General features: G+C 41.6%; 2 protein-coding genes across 2 annotated transcripts in view; one reads left to right on the top strand and one right to left on the bottom strand.

The window, feature by feature from the left end:
* P2RY14 (purinergic receptor P2Y14) overlaps nt 1–9416 on the bottom strand; it is a 62109-nt gene extending 52693 nt beyond the window's left edge. Inside the window, exon 1 of the mRNA XM_018049028.1 lies at nt 9079–9416. The gene's annotated coding sequence lies outside the window, so the exon portion shown is untranslated. The remainder of the gene's footprint in view (nt 1–9078) is intronic.
* The window catches only part of MED12L (mediator complex subunit 12 like), a 360401-nt gene that overhangs the window by 187662 nt on the left and 150301 nt on the right, over nt 1–22438 (top strand). The window lies entirely within an intron of this gene.

The raw sequence follows: 22438 nt of genomic DNA, 5'->3' as shown, positions 1-22438 counted from the left end.
TCCCTGAGGCTGAGCAAATGCCCCTCCAACAGGCTTTCAAAACACATTTCTCTTAACCTGTGGGGCATTTATAAGTGAATCAGCAGTGTTTATAGAGCACTTGTTCTCTGCAAAGATCTGTTACCAGAAGAAGGGGAGAAGGTGAAGAAGCAATTTAGGATGGATCGTGCACCTTAATATAAAACTGAAGCCATAAAGCTCCAGAGGGAAACAGAGTATGTTCCCAATGTTGGATAGGTGAGAGTTTCTTAGGAGATAAAAAGCACTAAGCCACAAAATAAAAAATAAATGAGACTTTATAAAACTTTAAATCTTTAATTTTTCCTTAGCACTAAGAAAATGAAAGGCGAGCCATAGATTGAGAGGGAATATTCACAATTTATCTCTCTGTTAAAGGACTCAGACTACTTAAAGAACTCATAACTCTCTAATAAAAAAGACAAAGAACTGTAAAAAAAAAAATCCAAACAACTGAAATGAACAAATCACAAAGCTGTTCGACCCAGGAACACATAAAAAGATGCTCAGCGTCATTGGTCAACAGGGAAATGCAAATTAAAATGATGAGATCCTACTTTATCCAATTAGAATGGCAGAAAAATAAAATAAGTACAGAAAAGTTGAGAACACTAGCTATTGACAAGAAAATGGAACAGTAAATAGTTCATACATTTTTGGAGTGTAAACTAGAAAATCTACTTTGGAAAACAGTTTGGTAACTTCTTATCAAGTTAAACATATAACTACTTATGAGCTAGTAATTTAACTACTAGTTGTTCACCTAAGAGAAATGAAAGCATATATCCACAAAAAAGACTTACTGGAATGTGCATAGGAGCTTTATTCATAATTAAAAAAAACTGAGACTGACCCAAATGTTCATCAGATTAAAATGAGTAAATAAATCATGATATACATAGGGACTATCACTTAGTTATCAAAAGAAATGATACATGTCAACAATATGAATATATCTCAAAACAATATGTTGAGCCAAAGAAGTTAGAAAGGAGTATGAACTATGTGACTCTATTTAAATGCAGTTCTACTGCAGATAAAATTAAGCTCTAGGGACAGAAATCGGGAACTCGGACACCTGTGACTGGAAAGGAGCACCGGGAACTTTTGTGATGGAAAATACTGTATTGTGGTAATTGGGGTGGTGTTTACCTGGTGTCAAGCTCATTGAATTTACCTTTAAAATGTTTTCCATTTTATTGTAGGTAGTTTATACCTGAGCCCAGATTCAGTGGGGAAGAAATCAAAGCTGTAGAACTCGCCCCTGCAGCAGTAAGGATATTGAGCAGACAGAATGCAGTTGTAAACTACATGTAAATGACACAGAATGTTAGAAGGATAGCAGAGATACACAAAGGAGGCATCATGTGACTCAGAGGAAAAAGCAGATCAGAGGGGAAAGGTTCTCTGGGCCATAGGTGGTTTGTGTTGTGTTTGAAGACAGAAATTAATATATGTTAGAGATTAGGATTGATGGGAAATTATTCCAAACAAGATTATGGTCTCAGGACAAAGAGTCAAGATAAAAATAAACAAAAGACATGTTTTGAGGTCAATCAGCGTATTAATTGAATCTGTTCACCGACTCAGTTTTTCATGCCCCAGCCCTCTATTGGTGGATCACTTTCCTCTTTCAAGAAAGTGAAAGTCGCTTCAGTCATGTCCAGCTCTTTGCAACCCCAAGGGACTGTAGCTTGCCAGGCTCCTCTGTCCATGGAATTCTCCAGGCCAGAATACTGGAGTGGGTAGCCATTCCCTTCTCCAGGCGATCTTCCCAACCCAGAGATCGAACCCAGGTCTCCCGTATTGCAGGGGGATTCTTAGCATCTGAGCTACCAAGGAAACCCTCTTTCAAGACTCGGCCTAATTCTGTTCCTTCCATCTGTTCATTGCTCCAGCAAACCGTGTTCTTTACTATGTCTGAGCTCCTGTTTTAACTCCACAGCACATCACTTAACTTTTCACAGGTTATATTCTTCACATTGAATGTGTATTTTCTCAGCATGTATTTTCTGGGGGAAGGTGGCTTTTCCTTTACTGCCCTAAGTGAAAGGCAGAGTCCACAATCAACTGTTATGGGTTTTGAATTCAGGTTTGATAGATGTTCAGGAGAGGACATCTGTTGGAATGTACAATAGATTTACTACTTTAAGAGTGCCGTTAACACTATATTATATGTAGTGTTATGTATACATATGCTACATTATATGTACACATGTAAGAGTGTTAATGGCTTAATTTTTTTTACTGTCAACTACGTACCAGGCATTATGATAACGATTACAATAGTTTTTCTTAGGCATTTTTATTCTATTTATACAGAGGAGTAAAGTTAGGAGGCACAGGTTAAGTAACAAGCTGGAATTTGAATACATTTCTTTGGCTTCCACTGTTCTTGTAGTCATCAAACCACTGTATTTGTGTTACTGACAAATAAGTTTATGTTAGTGATGGCAGGAGTAAATATTGCTTGTACTCTTATGTCATGCCAGTCACTCTTTGGGCACTTTATACATATTAATTGATTTGACTTCCATGAGCAGTGAGGGAAATGATTCGTATAGTCATTAAGTAACTATCAGGGTCATATCAGAGTAAGCAGTATGTAGTCAAGATTTGAACTAGTCTGATTCCAGAATACACGGTCTTTGCTCTTTATTGTTACGCTCTACTGCTTGGCTTTGTGAACAAAAGGACTGGCAGTCTCTCTTAGTGAGAGTAAGGCATGCACTTTTCCTTGGGTGGGGTAGGAATAGGAATGGATTTAGATAAAAACTACTGAGGCAGAATGTTGTTTCCACGGCATATTTAGTTAGTTTCTTAGATTAAGGTTCTCCTTATTGCCATTCATCCATAAAATGTTTGTGGAGAAACTTTACTGTGTCTTTTCCTTATTAGGTTAAGACAGATTCCATTCTGTTGAGGGCCTGAGTCTAGGTCTGGTTTTCTTTCTTTCTTTTTTTTTTTTTTAACTCTTGTGGCTTCTTAAGTATTTAAAAATTCTCATACTACTTGAACTAAACTAAGAAACTGGTCATAACTGGCAATATGCTACAGTTATTTATGGAGGAAAATTAATTATAGAACTCTCACCAACAGAAGCATATTCAAGGAAAAAAACCTTGCCACAACACCAAAAAATAAGACAATAAAGATACAGTATGTGTTTTAAGTTAAAATAATGTATTTAAAAGAAATATTTATCCTTTTCTAATAGTGATTAAGAGGTTTTCCAAGTGGCCTAGTGGTAAAGAATTCTCCTGCCAAGCATGAGTCGGGGATTTGATCCCTGGGTCGGGAAGATCCCCTGGCAAAGGGAATGGCAACCCACTCTGATATGCTCCATGGGAAATCCCGTGGACAGAGCTTGGTGGGCTGCAGTCCACAGGGACTCAAAAAGCAGACATGACTTAGCGACTAAACAACAATAACAAACATGATTCCTACTTAGTCTAATTTTCTGGTTAACCAGCCACCTGCTTCAGGGACCCTGGCGACAAGGACTACTTGGATTCAGACTCTTTATAAGACTTGGTGATAACAGAGGCAGCAAATCTTACACTTTAGGTTTTCTTTTCTCTTAGAACATATCCTTTCCCTTCCTTTTTTCACTTCTATAAAGATTTGCAGAGATATTTATAGTAGGGAAAGAAGTAGTGAGATCCTTTGTGCAGAAACGTAATTGGCAGTTTCAAGGGCCAGGAAAGAGAGAATATGAAACAATATGGGGCAGCTTCTAGGATAGTTAAAAATATTCAGTATTGTTCTCAGTATTCCGTTTTGTCATAGTGCATGCAGGGCTATCAGCTCCTACTAGAGTTAGGTGTGGGATGTGAATCGAGTAAGTAAATACTGATTGGCTTCTGAAGGGATTAGGGTCCCCTCCAAATCTCTATTAAGAAAATAAAAATGTAACCGCTTGTGTGCTTAGTTAGTCGCTCAGTTGTGTCAGACTCTTTGTGACCCTTTGGACTGTGGCATGCCAGGCTCCTCTTCTCTGTCCATGGGGTTTTTCAGGCAAGAATACTGACGTTGATTGCCATTTCCCCTCCAAAATGTAACCTAATAAGTTAAAATATGCCCAGAGATTGTTGTCATACTGAGTAAGTATCATTTCCCAGAGGAGAAAGATTGACGTTAGAAAGGTCTGTGTTTGTATCTATTGGAACATAAGCTCCATGAGGTGAAGGCCTCTTACAAACAGAGTATCTCTAGTATATAGAATCTTGGCTGCCACATAGTAAGGAATCAGTATTTGCTGAATGATAATGACTGAAATACCTCTAGGATGAGAGGAATTTATCCTCTATAGCAGGATGGAAATATTCCTTAGATGAAGCTTCCCTGGGAGCTCACTTAACAACCTTTTTTGACCTTAGGGCTGGACTAGCTGGGAAGATCCTCCCTTGATAAAAGAAGGATTAACACACTTCAGGCCAGCTTGGTGTAAGTCAGTCATGTGATAAAAATATGTATGTGATCCTAGAAGAATGAGAATCAGATTCCTTTTCCTCCTGATCACACCAAAGTGTATGATCTCCTATGGGCCAAGTGTGAGGTGCCAAATAGCTGATCTTCCTGTTTTCCTTTGAGAGCTTAGCTTCCACAGCAGACGTGACATAACTGAGTAGAAGCCATTGACCCCTTTTTGACTTTTATCTGAAAGATAAAGGGTCAGGACAGGGTATCCGAGGCCTTTGATGCTTTTAAGAAACAGCAGATGGAAGACTTCAGTGAAGAATAAGAAGCCAACAATTTAATTTAGGCTGAGTGAAGACAGAGATTTCAAAGGAATGGAAAATGGAAAAGATCTAAAAGCATATGACCAATATTTCACTTTGCCTTTAAAAGAACAGGTGGAATGAGAAGCTTTGTGGTGAACTTGGTTTTTCTGTGAATTAATATTGCCAAGTTACTACTGCAAAAATAAGACTAGCAGATTACCTACTAGCTTTTCACTTTTCTCTGTACTAGTCGGGAAAAGAAAACTGCCTATATCAAAACCAGAAGATTTAGTAGAAAGGATTTTGAAGACCTGATAAAAGAGACTTGATACCACATGCTGGGAATTTAAGCCAGATTTTATATAGTTTGTTGGTGGATACTTTTTTGGTGACGATAGGATACCTCTTCTGAAATAGCCATACTCCCTAGACTTTCATGAAGTATCTTTCAGCGTTCAGGGTGGCTGTTGGTTTAGTACCAGGGCATAGCAGCAGTTGTGAAGCGAATTTGAAATCCCTAGTGATAAACAGAGTCCAACCAATGAAACCCCTTTACGGCATCCAATCTGAAGTGCAAGGATGACCATATAATTTATTGTTCAGACCAGGACACTTCTGAGGTGGAAAGGGGACACTATTTACAGTTATGTCAGAAAATGAAAACTGGGGCTGTCCCCGGATTCAGTGACACTACCCAATGGAACTAGAAATGGAACTTGGAATAAGATCACCTGGAAGGCTATTAAAACATGGATTGCTGGACTCTACTCCCAAAGTTTTATATTCAGTAGCTTTGGGATCAGAATTGTGCCTGTCTGACAAGTTAATTGGTGGTGGTATTACAGCTCGTCTGGGGACTGCAGTTTCAGAAGTACTGTTCTCCCTAAACAGGCTTGGCACTCTTATGCTGATGATGTAATTTTTAGTTGAAAGAAACTCTCCTTAGTGTTAAATCCTTCTCAACCTTCTACAAGTGAGAATATCCATGAAGAAGATGACCAAAACAAACAAACAAACAAACTTGTGTTGGCTTTGCTTTGACCTGTGTCTCTGTGGACTGGTCTGTTCTTGATTTTCCAGAGACAACTCTCCTGGTACCAACCCAACTCTCAAAGAAATGTTGAAACCAAATGAAATAAATGTGACGTTGGTTTCTTACCCTAGGGATTTCAGCTTAGGGAAGCCTCAGCACCTAAATTCATTCCAGAGCCATTTTATAGATTGAACGTCCTCATGAGCAACAGTATTCCTGTACTCTTGCCTTTTGCATCTGTAAAAGCAAGAATGGGGCAACGGCAGCTCTACTGGAGCCATCCGAGAAAACTCCGTCAGGGTTCCTGTTCTCGGTGCATCTGCTCAAAGTGGCATAGTCTGACCCAGAAATACTGCTTCAACATGAGCCAGCAGTGTTGACCGTCAGTATTCGAAAGTATTACTTTCGTCATGTTGGACTAAGTGAACTTCCTAGAATTGCATCATCCAGGACTACTACCTTACCGCAGAAACAAAGCTAGCTCTTTGAACGTTGGAGGAAAAAAAATATGCACAAAACCCTCAGTATTTTTCAATTCAGCAGTTGATTTTCAGAAGCATTTTAGAGCTAATTGGAAGTATTTTGACTCTGTTTGTTTCTCTTCCTTTTTAAATCAAGAATAATGGGAGGATAATATGGTGTTTTTTTTTTTTTTTTTTTTTTAAGGGCTTCCCTGATGGCTCAGTTGGTAAAGAATCCTCCTGCAATGCAGGAGACCCCGGTTTGATTCCTGGGTCAGGAAGATCTGCTAGAGAAGGGATAGGCTACTCACTCCAATATTCTGGCCTGGGGAATTCCATGGACTGTATAGTCCATGGGGTCACAAAGAGTCAGACATGACTGAGTGACTTTCAGTTTGCTTTTTAAGCATTTTTTCAGCATTTTGCCCTCTCGCCTACTGACCTGGATTGAATGAGAAACGTGGATAGGTTTATTAGTAAGGCTGATGTGAACGTGAGAGTCACTGCAGATCAGTGGTCACTGCATTACTGTCACCCAGGACTTTGTTAAAATGCGGGTTCTTAAACCCCACTCCCAACTTTCTGAAATGGAAACTTTGGGGTATGGGACCCAGGAGCATGTGTTTCCACAAGCCCTCCGGGTAATTCTGATGTGTAACAATGTTTGACAGGCACTGTTGTAAGGAATTTTTTGGAGGGGAGGATGCCTGCCACATGCAGCAATTTAGTTCCCTGACTAGGGATTGAACGCATGCTCCCTGTAGTGGGAAGCATGGGAAGTTTCTGTAAATGGTTTTATGTCATATCTATCTGTTTTGGTCTACAAAGGTACTGAAATTTCTAAATTATGCTTTCCAATGGTCTGATATATAATTATTACAATCTGCTTTGATTAAATGTCTTTATAAGAATATTGAAAGCGATGATGTTAACTAACATTTTCTGAACACTTTGTACATCACTGTGTTGAAGACTTTGCCAGTAATATCTGATTTTAATTCTGTGCTAATGCCATCACTGTTGTACAGATAGGGGAATGAGACTCAGGAGCATGGTGGACTGGCCTTTAGAGGGTAATTTCTTAGTATTTTGCTGCCTGGTGTACCCTTAGCTGGTTTAATGTGCGTCTCCACTCCACGTTCACCCCCTCCAACCCTCACCCACCCCCCCATTCTCCTGATTTTAAGAGACTTTTTCTACTCCTCTCTCCTTCACCCTGTTGTATCCTATTTAAATATGTCAGGGATGATTATAACTTATTCTTTAGAAGAATTTTTCTCTGCAGTATATGTGTGTGGCATTAGATTGAACATTCTTCTCTCTGGGGAATTAGCAATGCCATCCTACAAGTGCGTGACTGAGGATGAAAGTAGTTGAAGAGGCTTGAAGGACACGCTTCAGTGAAGAGGATTGTGACGGGTGTGGGGCAGGGTGGCAGGACCAGGAGGAGTGTAGCAGTGGGAAGGCTGGGCTGACTGAAAACCTGTAGGGGTCAGACTCCTGCCCTGAATGGAATGCAAATCCCTTCCTTGTGCCCAGGGGCTCAGGTTCACTGCGAGATCAGCTGGGTGATCTTTGTTGGGTGGTTACATCCTGTCTGCCTGCCTCCTCAAGTGTGAAACGGGCACTTTTTGCATCTCAGCAAACAGGAGTTCTTTCCCCATGCCCTGCCCACTCTCCCTTCCTGGGTCTTCACGCTCTGAGTATCTTGGTGACCCCTCATTTCTTCCTTACTCAGCTGTGATAGGCATGAATGTTATAAAATGGCAATGTAGTTTATGTGTATGTTACCAGTGTGTAATTGTGTATATGTGTATATTTATAGGTTTTATTGAAGTATGAAACTTGTTTATGTTTACAAATCATAAAATGTTATTTCTGTATTTTAGAGTGAATACATTGTTTTATTTATTTTTAACTTACCTAGATTTTTCTGGCGCCAAAGCTGTTTTCAAGTCTATATATTTTAAGATGAAAGTACAAGCTATAGTTTTTTTTTTTTCCTTTCTGTTTTACCAGTGTGATCTTTGGCTCATTTTTCTCTTGTTTGAAAACAAGAACATTTCTGGCTTAAGATTGGTTGACTCTGCTGACGATGTGGATGTATAATAATTCCCCTGTGTGTAATTTAAATTTATAATGTTTAAGGTTTTTAAAAATAATTTAGCTGGTTAGTCCTAGACCATTATAAGTAACAGATGAACTTAAAGTTTTGCTCTGCATAGGATGCTGCTGCTGCTAAGTCACTTCAGTTGTGTCTGACTGTGTGCGACTCCATAGGCTGAATGTTTATATTTCACTTTAAAGGTAAATACATACCTTACTAGGTATTAATAGGGCTACTTATCCCAATAACAAAGATAAAAGCTTTTATCTATATAAATATATGTACAAATAGATACTGACCATATACTGATGCATATATGTAATTGTAAGCAAAAACATTCACACTGACGTATAAGTATTACTGTCATAATTGAGTTTGCAGTTTTTAGAGGCAATTTGATACACATCTAAGGCTTTTGAAATGTTTGTCCTGGGTGAATACCTTTGAAGCATTTTCTCTGATAGCTTCTCATCACAAATGTAATTTGACAGCCACAATCAGAAATCCTGAATAATCATCAGTGGTAGAATTTCAGATTTGGATCCTCAGACCAGTGTGAGCAAATACGTTACTATATCAACCAGTTATAGTTTGCAAACCCACAGTAACTTACTGAGGGTGGAGAGAGTCTGTGTTACTCAGGATTATTACTGCCAAGCTCAGAAATCTCCTTTTCTATTCTCATGCCCCTTTCACACACACTGAAGTTATTTCATGGAAAGGCTGTTTCCTTACCTGTTTATAGTTTTTCACCTGTGAGTCAAGCAGCAACCATTTCAGAATGTCTCAGTGGACGCTCCAAGTTGAGACTGTTAGACACAGAGTTCTTGCTCGTCTTCAGGAACAGATGAAAATCAGGAACTTGATAGAAACCACGAGATAGTAGGTTGACTGTCACTCTGCTGAACTGGTTGGTCAGAACTCACTCAAGGTTGGGAAATGGAAACAAGGAGGAAGAGAGAGGTGTTTGGATTTCCGTGGTGTTGGGCCAGCCTCCATGTTAGTGCCTTTCTTTCAGTGATCCAAAAAAAGGCATAGTGCCTTTTTTTTTTTCTTGCAATTTTCTACTACTTTTTTTTTCCCCCTCAGCATTGCCACGTCATCTGGCAAACAACCTAAGTGCTTTCTGCTTTTATACTTTGCTATTGCCAAATTCAACATGTGGTAAGAGGTGGAGGGGCTGCTCGTGGTGCTGACCACTGAGGTAGGGACCAGGCTCTATCTGCCGCACCCTCCTAAGAGGAAACTATTGTCGGGGAGGAAGAACTTCTCTCCGCCCTTCGAGGTTCCTCTGGCTGGTCCAAGAATTAAACTGACAGGAGACTGGTTAACAGGAGAAAAACAAAAATTTAATAACATGTATATATGTGGGCGAGACCAGGAAGACTGAGTAACTCACCAAAATGGCAGAAGTCGCCACCTTACACGCCGTCTTCAGCTAAAGACAAAAGATGTTAGTGGTAGTGGTGTGGAATTAAATTCACAGGAAGATGAAGAAGAGCAGGAGTTTGCTGAACAAATGTTTGCTCTGCTGTACAGAGACAATGGGACACAGAGAGGCGTTTTAACAAACACATTGCGCTGGGTCCCTCTGTCTGCGCAACTAGTTCCTATTATACTATGCGGATCTGTAGTGGTAGCGCCCTTCGGGGAAGAGATCCTCTATCTAAATTCTTTTAGAAAGTTGGGGGACGGTCAGAGGTTCCTCAGTCTTTGGGGCCTGGCTTGTTTTCAGCTCAAAATAATGGACAGATCAAAGAGACACATTTGGGGTTGGCAAGTTTTGCTCCTCTTTCCTTCAGCAGCCACACAGTGTAAACAGCTGTTCACCAGCAGGTGGTGATTGGGGCGCCCCAGAAATGTGAAACTAACATTTGAGTAAAGAAGCATTTTGGCATCCATGAACCCATCTGTTAGCTAAGAGGTGCTGCTACTGTCACTTTTTTTTTTTTCCCACATTTGAGCATTACTGACAAATAGATCACAAGTAGGACTTCAGTAATCTCATCATGTGTTGATCGTTTGCTCAATGTGTGATGCTAATATTACTGTTTTGAAAGCAAGAGGCAGGGCCCTCTTTGTATTTTTGGTTCCTTTCAGGCCTTATAATATCACTTGTAATGTCCCAAGGAGGGCTCCAGTGTCTTTCCCACTGAAAAACAGTGTGCAGTTAACAGGGGGAAGTACTCTGAATTTGGCTGTAAATCCCTCATCAAAGTGTGTGACTCAGAAATAGATAAGAAAGAAACTCTGCCCTGGAAGGCTCTTTTTAATTTTTATTTTATGTTGGAGTGTAGTTAATTAGCAATGCTATGTTAGTTTCAGGTGTACAGCAAGGCGATTGAGTTATACCTATACGTGTATCTGTTCTTTTTCAAATGCTTTTCCCATTTAGGTTATTACAGAATATTGAGCAGACGGAAGACTGTTTATTAGGCTGCTGCATTGCAGGTGTGTTCACTGAGGTGCCCAAACTGTGGACTCATAGTTTAATGTGTCAAATTCAACTGGACCTAAAAACGTAAGAAACGTTTGCTGTTAACAGTAGTCAGTAGTACTTATTTATATACTTACGATATGCCCCGTGCTGTTTTAGATACTTTATATGTGCCTACTGTGTAGTAGGCAGTATTCCACGCCCTGGGGATGACATAGTGACTGAATCAGACCCAAGTCCCTTTCCTCATGAAGTGCTTTTACTTATTTTGAGTCTTACATACAGACTCAGTATTAACTAAGGTGTGCTTAGTCGCTCAGTTGTGTCCAGCTCTTTGCAACCCCATGGACTGTGGCCTGCCAGGCTCCTCTGTCCATGGGGATTCTCCAGGCAAGAATACTGGAGTGGGCAGCCATTCGCTTCTCTATGGGATCTTCCTGACCCAGGAAATCGACCTGGGTCTGTAGCGTTGCAGGCGGCAGTAGTCACTATTGATCCTTAAGATCCAGCAGAGGCCCCGAGGGACCCAGAGCTGGTTTAGGAAATCTTCTCACTTGACTCTTCCTGGGGGCACCCATTCCCCATCCTTCCCCAGGGCCTATATAGGGTCCTCACGGCTTCTTTGACCACTGGGGCTAAGAGCACCTGTGTGCCTGCAGAGGCTTGCTAGCTTCAGCTATAAGCAGATCTGGTGGGCAAACACAGGTAAGTACAAATGGATATAAGGATGATTACCAGGGTTCATGGCAGAGTCCTTCAGATGTAAACATTATGCTGATTAAATGGACAATTTGGCATTCACAGTCTCTTAACTGTGGCTCTCAAGGCTTCCTTGGTTTATTGCAGGAGGCTCTGTTTATTCTGACAACCTCAGAAACACCCGCTAATTGTCTCCTTGTGCTCTTATGCTTCTTGCCTTCTCCTTGGGGCACTCCACATTTGTATGGAGCGTGACTGTGATGGAAATGATCATTGCATTAAAATTTACTTGATGTGCTATACCAGGAGTTGCAAAGCCCAAGGCCAAAGGGATAGCCCTGCGGGTGGTCCCCTGATAGCAGGTAGTCCTGCTATCAAGTGTGAGACCCTTGGGGATCCAGGAACTGTGAAGTGTAGCGCTCATGGCCCACCCAAGTGGGCAGCTGCTTCTCAACTAGACCTTGTCAGCATCCCTCATTGCCTCCTTTGTGGATAGGTCAGTGTTGTCAGAGCCTCTAATGGTGATTGTATGCATCATTTTAAACACCTGTTGTATGTTTATGTGTTTTAACTCATGGGGCTCTCACAACAGCTCCATGAGCTGGGTTGGTTCTACCTCTTTTTTAATAGATGTGAAACCAAGGCACAGAGATGTTCCACAGAGCCTCTCCTGGAGCCCGTGCTCCTCTTAACTGCACTGTTACATCTACATGCTGTCATCTAAGTTAGATGCTTCTGTAGGCCTGATGTCTTGTGGGCTGAAATAGACCCTGACTGTGCCTGGCTTGTGGAAGGCTGGTTTGTGACCTCTGCTGTGTAGTGAGTTGTCTAGGCAGGAAGCCAGGGGATTCAGAACAGTGCTCACCAGCAAGGACTGGATCAAAGCGCAGGTACACGACCTCCCAGATATTTGACGGAGGAGGGCTCTCTTTGTATCAGACCCTTTGCACCCAGTTTACATAGGAGCCATTTGAGGGCCCGTTAAGTTCTATTTTTATAGACGAGAGAAGAGAGCTTTGGAGGATTTAACCAAGTTGTTCAAGTGAGGAGGTAGCTGGACAGGATTTTGCAGCCAAAGTTTAAAATCAAGAGTTTAGGATTCCTTCTCTGGTTCAGCAGCTCTTTTCTACATGCACATGAACAGTGAACACTGATTAATTCATCAAACATCAGACAGTCCTTGGTGGGCACACAGGAGGAGTGTATTTTCTCATCAAGAAATCTGGTTGTATGCCCATGTAACATTTTTTTCCAGTGTAGAAAGGGCTCAGATGGTAAAGAATCTGCTTGCAATGCAGGAGATGGGTTCTATCCCTGGGTCAGAAGTACCCACTCCAGTATTCTTGCTTGGAGAATCCCATGGACAGAGGAGCCTGGCAGGCTACAGTCCATGGGGTTACAAAGAACTGGACATGATTGAGCAACTAACACTTTCACAGAGAGAGATGGCAGACATTTAAGTGTTACAGGTGATGATGAATGGTAAAGTTAGTGGTTAAAGGCTATACTTGCCTTGGAATTAGGGAAGATGAAAACTAAGTATCCAGGAAACACTTGGTGAGTTATCTGGTTATCTTGTCTTCTCAAGATTGCATATCTCAAGACAGAGGGTCTGCGCTAGTAGAACTTCTGGCTGTAGGAGCTTATTGCCAGTGGGGCAAGGGCTCATCTTATTTTTTTTAATTTTTATTTATTTATTTTAAAATACTTGTTTGCCGGCACGGGGTCTTAGTTGCCGCTTGTGAATTCTTATTTGCAGCATGTGGGATCTAGTTCCCTGACCAGGGATTGAACTCGGGGCCTCCTGCATTGAGAACTCAGGGTCTTAGCCACTGGACCACCAGGGAAGTCCCTTGTGGTCTCTTAGTAAATGTTTGAGAGACTTTTAGGAAAAACCTGAAGCTGCCACCTGTTTTCACCTGTGTTTTGGGGTTGCCCTTCTTGCCCTCCGCTCACTTGGGAACTCTGAAGCAGTTCTGACTCTTTTAGGTCATTGTTCATATACTTGACTAGCCATCAGTACCACCTGGGGAGCTTTATCTGTGGATTCTAATACCCTACTTCACTAAACCAGTCACAATCCATGTTTTTGGCTCAAGACTCTTACTTTCAAAAGCATTTGGGTAAGTCAGAAATACGGCCTGGGGCTGAGCATCCTGGCCTTGCTGTTTTGGAGCCTCTGATCTCACAACACTTGGAGGAACTTTTATCCTCTGGCTAGATGTCTTTCTTCCTGCTTTGTTTAGCTGCCTCCAGCCACCTGGCCCTTGTCAGTTACTGTTGTAGGACACTGTGTAGACTTGTGCCCTGAGAGCAGAAATTGTGAGAACTAGGACGGTGGTGTTAGTGAGAGGAGAGAATGGTAGAGAGACCTAGAGAGAGAGAATAGAGCTAGAACATACAGAGATCAGGTAACACCCAAAGAGGAAAAGCAAGACTGTCATCAGGGGCCCATGTTTCAAAACCAGTGATGTCTGACTTGTGGGCCCTATAGTTTCTGTTCCAGCCTGTCTCCTTTTATCACTCGTTTTCTGCACTGGGTGTCAGTGAATGAGAGAAATACATTCTTACACTGTGTTACTCCTTTGTAGCAGAAAAGTTTTAGGAGTGGAGTCTTCCTTTATTTATGCACCTCGCATTGTGTGTTGATCAGATTTTGAAAACTGGCCTCAGGTGTCCCAGAGTGTAGAGCTTGTGGAAACCTGGGCATATTTGTGACTCAGAGGTATTGCAATGCAGGATGTAAAGGCTACCCTGCATTACTATTTTGTAGTTCTTGAGATTTTTGCTGGTCATTTTGTGGATATGCTTAAATGTGATGATAAGCTTGTAAACATTTTTCCTATTAGAATTGGAAATAATGTATCTTGTTATTGTTTGCAAAAATATTTTATTCCAACAAACTATTGATCATATTTTGTGTATTTCAAAGATAGTATTTTGTTATGGTGATTAACAATACAAATTACTTGGCTTTATTCAACACTGGACACCCGTTTCAATATGAAATAAATAAAATAATATATGATGATGGAAATAGTAATAGTATAATGGATAGAGGACATATTTCCTTCTTCCAGGACTCTAAAAAAAAAAAAAAAGAGAGAGAGATAAAACATAATCAATGTTCTGTTTTGGATTTGTCTCTGATTTTTTTTTTCCCCCATGCTTTGTTTTATGCTGAGTAGTTCTGTGTTCCCTCAGCTTATTCCCATTTCACTCTGTGGAACTCTTAAGATTAAAATACCATGGGACTTCATCCCCATTAATCTCAAAACCCTCCACATACCCCCAGTATGATTGCCACCCCTAGCCCACCCCCCATGCTTACATGCACTCACACAGTTCCTTTCCCTAGCATCATTTACAGGTTGGATTCTGCCTCGTCAGTACTAAGACTGGTTATATATAAATATCCCTTGTGTATTTGTCCTTCAAATAGAGTGAGTCTAATACATGGAATCCTCCAATGTCTGTTATTGTTTCCAGTCAGTTTCCATCCAGCCTGTCAACAACTGCCATAAAAGTCGGTTTACTTATTTCTATAAATGTCTTATTTTGTTCCTTGCCCCCAAATTGTTTTTTGAAATAAGTACAAAAACAACTTTATTGTTATGACCTTATCCCCAAATTTTTCCCCATTGGCTTTGTTGGACAGTTAGCCACACCAGAACATTTTGCTATTTCTCTCTTGCTGTCTTGGAGCTTACTCACATTAGCCCTACAGAATTATGTTTTTTATTTCTCCTTATGACTTTGTAGTATCCCATAATTTATGTAGTCATTATATGAAGATTTTTGATGAACCTATTTTAACTGCAGGAGCTATTTACTGGGTTATATCATTTTTAAAAAAGTTAAAAAGGCTTTTCCGGCAAGTGATTTATTACGGTGTGTGTGTTTGTGTTGGGGGGAGTTATGATTGCAACAGGATTCTACCAGACGTTGAGAAATACACTGGGTTAAGAATACAGAAAATTTTAGTACAAGACCCATTAGAAACACTGTAGGGAAACTATAGAGAAATGAAAAGGAAATGAGTTTAGGGAGTTCCCTGGCAGTCTAGTGGTTAGGAGTTGGTGGTTTCATTGTTGGGGTCAGGTTCAATTCCTGGTCAGGGAACTAAGATCCTGCAAGCCTCACAGTGTGGCCAAAAAAGGGGAAGTGAGTTTGAAAGTTGCCATATTAAAGGATCTGTGAAGGAGCTGGTGTCTCAAGTGGTTCTTGGTAGATGTCTCTGATGTCTAGACTCAGTCTAGAAAGTCCTTCAGGATAAAGAGAATGGTGTGACCAAGGCGCCAACCAGGAAAGGAAAGTCAGCAGAGGTGGGTGGGATAGAGTGTGAGCATTCTGATCGTCATGCTGAGGTGTTCATGATTCATGACACCGTGACATTTTTCAGCTTTTTGGTAAAAATAATTGAAGATGTGCTTTAAAAACTAATCTGGTAGAAAAACATGGAAAGCAGACATGCTTTTTGTGTTTCCCTCTGTGAAATCATTAAATCCTGCCCAAGTCAGTGCATTGATTTAGGGTAGTGGAAGAGGGTGGCAGGATTTATGTCTTTAAGACATAATTTACTCACTATTCTGTAAAATAACGCTTTCTTTCTTTCTTTTTTTGTGAAGACTCAAAATGAGCAGCCGGCACAGGAATTCATTGGCAGTTGTGTGCTCCCCTTTATGTGATAAAGTTGTAATTGGAGACACAAATGTCTGTTACAATATCTCCCCCTACTGGAAGATTGGCAGAAGTGACAGTTTATGAAAAGAACTGATGTGAGCAGTATTTGTATGTTTTGTAGACTAACAAAAACCTCACTTTGAAATAGGCACTAATATTGAGTCATGAACTGAATGCCTAGTCTCAGTTAGTTGAATTACTCAAAAAATTTTTCTTTGTTGCTAATAATAGGTATAACCTTAAGAATCAGAAGGAATGAATTTCAGTCCGTGATATTAGCAAAGAGTCAAAATTGAGAACTCACTGTCACAAAAATAAAATCTCAGCGCATATGTTTCTTCCTGTAGGTATAGTTTTTTGAGAAGATGGCCATGAAGCAGAAGAGGCTATTTTCTTTTATCCCTCTGAGCCTCCAAAATAATATCCTTTCTCATTATTTCATTCTGCTCCCATTTGCTCTTAAGACTCACCTGTCACTAACTCTGGGTATGTCTCTGCTATCTTGCCATTGTTCATATTCTTCCTATGTCGCCTTTTTTTATATCCATCCCAGCCAGAATGGGCAATAGCAATCTTTTTTGGCCTATTTTGGTCTCCCCAGTGCCCACTCTTGTAGCAGGCACTCAGAAATGTTTGAGTGAATGTGTATTATGCAAATAGGAGAGAGGCAGGGAATGTCCCCCAGCTGTTATATCTGGTCCTGTTTGTAAAGATAAATAAGATGGACTTCCTGGGCTTCCCAGGTGGCTCATTGGTAAAGAACTCACCTGCAGTGCAAGAGATGCAAGAATAGTGGGTTCAATCCCTGGGTCGGGAAGATCCCCTGGAGAAAGAAATGGCAACCCATTCCAGTATTCTTGCCCAGGAGATTGCATGGACACAGGAGCCTGGTGGGCTACAGTCCAGGGGGTCGCAGAGAGTCTGACATGACTGAGTGTCTGAGCACAGCACAGGATGAGTCCCTTGGAGTAGCAGTCTCTGACCTTTTCGGCACCAGGGACCAGTTTTGTGAAAGAAAATTTTCCCATGGACTAGGAATCGGGGATGGTTTTGGGATGATTCAGTTTCATGACGTTTATTGCACACTTTATTTCTATTACTATTACATCAGCTCCACCTCTGATCACCAGGCATTAGATCGCAGAGGTTGGGGACTCCTGCTAGAGGATAGTACGCTGCTTTAGAAGACTTATTTGCTTAGCACTCTGCTCAGCTTTTTAGTAAATCATTTGAGCAAGTTACGAAAACGAGGCTTCAGAAGCCACTGAGAGAAGCTTCAGTCAGACTGAGACTTAACGAATGTAGAGAGTAAATACTTCATTTTGATTATGTTGAGGAAAATAATAAAGAACCTGTAATCAGAATGGAAAAGAGTTTTATTTGAGCCAAACTGAGGAATAAAGCCTGGGGCACAGCCTCTCCGATAACTCTGAGGAATCGCTCCAAAGAAACATGGTTTTCAGTGCAGTTTGATGTCTTGTCAGACAAAGAACATAAAACAAGCCAGGGATGCATTCCTTCAAGGTTTCAAGAAAAAGAGAAAAAAAAAAACCAGCACATACACAGCGAATCAGTATGGACTTGGCACCTGGGAAGAGAGTCTTATCATCAGCAGAACACCAGCATTGGTGTCCCAGGAAGAGAGGCATTTACTCTTCATTTTTGACACTGACATTCTTTACTCCTGGTCAGCGTGCTCTTTCTTTAATAATCAAACAGATGTCCAGTGTATGTTTGACAGGCCACCAGCAGGCTGTTCTGCTAGCACAAAACTCAAGTCAACTCATAAAGAAGCCAGAAGACTTTCCCATGCCTCCATGTGTCAACATTTATCAGCTAGATAAATTTTCCCAGAGTTGTTTTGATAAACAGATGTCGCCTGTTCAGCTGTGTGATGTGTGGGAGGAGCAGGCCCTCGCAAGTTTAGGGGAAGGTTTTGTGGTGGGGAGACTTCAGGGAGCTTGTCTGGGGTTAAACTGAATGCAGGGTGTTTTGGCTTTTTTTTGTTTTTGTTTTTCCTGTTTGTTTTTTTACCCAACGAGTAAGCCATACCTGAAATTTGTATAGTCTTCTTCTCTGTCTAGCAAGCTGCTATTAGCTAAGCACACTTGTATATACCTCTGGTTTGTGTGAGTGTTGTGTGGTCATCTTTGGCAGTTTAGCTTCATTGGCAGTGTGACTGTGAAATTTTTCTGCGGTTTTAGACCATTCATGCTGTAGAGAGCTACATATCTGTTTAGTTAACATCTGGGGCACAGCAGCGAATTGTGGGCTGTTTTTCACAGACCAGTTGGCGTCATTAGAATGAAGACTCAACGGGGCCGAGTTTCTGTGTCTGTTCCTTGAACGAGCTGTTCGGGGAGCAGCCGTGCGTGTTGCCTGTGTCTGATTCCCAGGGAGAGCACAGACAGGTTGAAGGAGGATGTGCGGCTCCACTTGTGTGACTCGTCACGACCAGAAGGCTCCCTGGGTTCCCATGTTCTGTTTCTTCCGGAGCCTGGCAGACGTCTTGGAGGGGGCGATTATCCAACCCTAGTTGTAGGATAGTTCCCTGACGCCAGTACCCTTTGTGGCCCAATGTCGTGACCACTTTGTTATCCGGCCAGTTTGTTTGTTGTCTCTGCGGAGGCCTGTGCCTTGGAAGGGTGAACGCTGCAGCCCCCTTTTCTGCAAAATTTAAATTAAAATTTAGATAGATCATGTATGCTTGCCAAGGCAAAAGTACTAAATTTGGTGAGCAGGGCTCTTTCTTGTGGTATTAAACAAAGCCATTCGCAATGAGCACTGACCTAGAAACCATTATCCACACTCCCAGGAAACCTCCATTAGAGATTTTTGTTGAATAGTTGTGATTCCAGCCGCCAGGGGTTCACAGTTTGTGCTAGTTAACTGGACAGAAGAGACGTCATGGTGGGGCTTCCAGTTGATGAAATGGCTGGGTTTCTTGATCTCTTTATCCTTGTCCTAAACTGCTTGTTTAACTGGGCAATGCAATCCCCACAGACATGAATTTTCAGATGTGCTGTGAGCACAGGGGCCATATGTCCAGGTTTGTTTACACTGTCTCAGTTTACACCTGTGCCAGCTCAGTAATTGACACTTCCACACTCAAAAGTAGCCAGGTTTTGATCATGAATTATATGCTCGTCTGAATTGTTGTTTAGTGACTAAGTCATGTCCGACTCTCTGCAACCATATGGACTGTAGCCTGCCAGGCTTCTCTGTCTATGGGGGATTTTCCAGGCAAAATACTGGAGTGGGTTGCCATTTCCTTTCCCAGGGGATCTTCTTGACCCAGGGATTGACCCCGCGTCTTCTGCATTTTCAGGTGGATTCTTTACTGCTGAGCCACCAGGGAAGCCCCCTCGTCTGAATTATGAGGGAGTAAAATGACCAACTGTGTGTGATTGATGGACTCAGTGTTCTCTTAATAGTATAATCTTTCAGGTTTAGTAAAGGAATTATTGAGTCCTTGCTTAAGAGTGCTGCCTAGCTTCATCCCCAGCCTTATCTGCAGTGGCTTGTGTTTGTATTCCTAGCATTAGGTAACGTAAATCATTTGCAAGGCTCTTGGTCGTATCAGTAACACCTTAAGGCATGTGTTTCACTTCATTATTGAGACTGATTGAAAGCAGAGCTTCTGGAGCCAGATGGCCTATGTCTGGATCCCAGCAATAGCCTTTCTGACCTGTGTGTCCCTGAGGACGTTAAGGTAATGCCAGTGCTTCCTTGGAGTCTGTCAAGGGCATAAAGGTAGTTGATACAGGTCAGGAGCTCAAAATGATGCCTGCTTTGTAGGGAATACCAATAAAAGTTAGCTATTTTTATTTCATTAGAAAATAACTGTGTAGTGTTAAAAGTTCTGAAAGGAGTACATGAGGGCCTAGGCCAGAATGGAAAACTCGAGGCTCCTAGCAGAAGTGCTGGCAGTTTAAAATCAGGGTGAGGTTGGTTCATTTTCTCCTCTCAGCTGGACACACAGTGGGAGGTGGGGCCACGGTTTTTTGCTGTGCTTGCAGGTCCTTGCTGGTCCATGAGCTCACACAGCTGCCTCCAGCCTGAGCTAGGCCTGACACTGGGCCATGCGGAGTGGAGGCCTACCTTGTCCCCCGTGTGCGAGGGCAGACTTGCAGGACTGGGTGCAGGGCTGCTAGTAGGGGGAAGGAAAGAAGGGCCATTGGATGACTCTGAATTTCCATTCAGGTGCCTGGGTGATGGTGATGGTGTTAATCAAATCCAAGGGTACAGAGCCTCCTTGGATATGATAGAGAAAGTGATACAGTCCTCATTTTTATGGTCCCACACTACCATACAAAGAGTATGCATGTATAGATGGATTTCATTACTAAAAATACATTGAACTTCCCTAGTGGCTCGATGGTAAAGAATCTGCCTGCAATGTAGGACAGAGACCTGGGTTTAATCCCTGGGTCGGGGAGATCCCCTGGAGAAGGGAATGGTAGCTCACTCCAGTACTCCTGCCTGGAGAATCCCTTGGACAAAGAAACCCAGCAGGCTACAGTCCACGGGGGTCGCAAACAGTTGGACATAACTGGTGACTAACACTACTACTTGTGCTCATTTGGGCTCAGACTCTCAGTCATGTCTGACTCTTTGTGACCCTGTGTACCACAGCCCACCAGGCTCCTCTGTCCATGGGATTCACCAGGCAAGAATACTGGAGTGGGTTGCCATGCTCTCCTCCAGAGGATCTTCCTGACCCAGGAATTGAACCCATGTCTCTTGTTTCTCCTGCCGTGGCAGGCGGGCTCTTTACCACTGGTGCCATCTGGCAAGCCCTGATGCTACTGCCACTAAAAATACGTCGACGCATATCTCACAGAAAGAGTGCATTGGGTTCCATGGAGTTGAGAAGTTCTGATCTAGGTGATTCCAAATTTTTATCACATAAGTGTTTGGCCCAGTATTCATCTCCTTACACATTCATTTTTTCCATTGTGTTTAATGTTGGCATTTCTCTAGCTGCATAAAATAGCACATAAAAATCTAAAGATACAGTTGATATGGCATTTTGAAAAAACACAGAATTTATTTTTGGTAATTGACAGATGGTTTCACTGTTACTGAAGGTATTTTGTGGGATAGTAGTAACAATCTTTGGCATCCCACTCCAGTACTCTTGCCTGGAAAATCCCATGGATGGAGGAGCCTGGTGGGCTGCAGTCCATGGGGTCGCTAAGAGTCGGACACGACTGAGCGACTTCACTTTGACTTTTCACTTTCATGCATTGGAGAAGGAAATGGCAACCCACTCCAGTGTTCTTGCCTGGAGAATTCCAGGGACAGGGGAGCCTCGTGGGCTGCACAGAGTCGGACACGACTGAAGCAACTTAGCAGCAGCAGCGGTAACAATCTTAAGAATGCGAAGTGATTTTTAAGGTGTATTTTTGTGTGTGCTCAGTGGCTTCAGTTGTGTCCAACTCTTTGCAACCCCATGGACTGTGGCCCTCCAGGCTCCTCTGTCCATGGGATTCTCTAGGTGAGAACTCTGGAGTGGGTTGCCAGTTCCTTCTTTAGGGGATCTTCCTGACCTAGAGATTAAACCTGAGTCTTTTATGTCTCCTGCATTGGCAAGTGAGTTCTTTACCGCTAGCACCACCTGAGGGAGCTGAGTTATCTTTGGTATACTAAATCTCTTAGCCCTAGTTATAAGTACTGTGTGTTTATATCTGTGTCCAGGTAAACGTGTCTAGAGTGTTGTTGGAAAGTCTTGCTTGTAACATTTAAACCTAGACTTAGCAGCTTTGGCCAATCGGGTCGACTATTCTAGATTCTTGTTGATAAGCTAGGATGATCTAATCTGATGGGTGGCTTGTTTCTGAGAGCTGCTGCAATCAGCAGATTTCTCTGGCATTTTTCAAAGCGAAGCTGAACACTTTATTAAGAATACTTGCCTAGGATCTGATTTAATTCCATATCTTGAGTTTCCAAATGAGGGAAGGAAAGGCTAGTTGATCTAATAGCCACATTATACCATTTTCTTAAATCATTTTAGATGATTTTTAAAAATCTCATTATTGTAGTTTATAAGAAAAATTTAAGAATTTTCAAAATAAAAGTTGCCATTTGAATCCCATGCATTTTTTGATAAGTTAAACATTTTAACACTGACAGTCTTAGTCTAATTCTAATAAATGATTTTTGAAACAGTAAATTATATTTAAATAAATTTCTTTTTTGTATGTCAAAAAGCATAGTCAATATTTGTTCCGGTTTCCCTATGAAATCTATGTATATTTCAGCCTTTTTATTTTA

Source organism: Capra hircus, chromosome 1 (assembly GCF_001704415.2).
Source record: "Capra hircus breed San Clemente chromosome 1, ASM170441v1, whole genome shotgun sequence".
Lineage (NCBI taxonomy): Eukaryota > Metazoa > Chordata > Mammalia > Artiodactyla > Bovidae > Capra > Capra hircus.
Note: the sequence above shows the minus strand (reverse complement) of the source record. Positions and strands in the feature narration are given on the sequence as shown.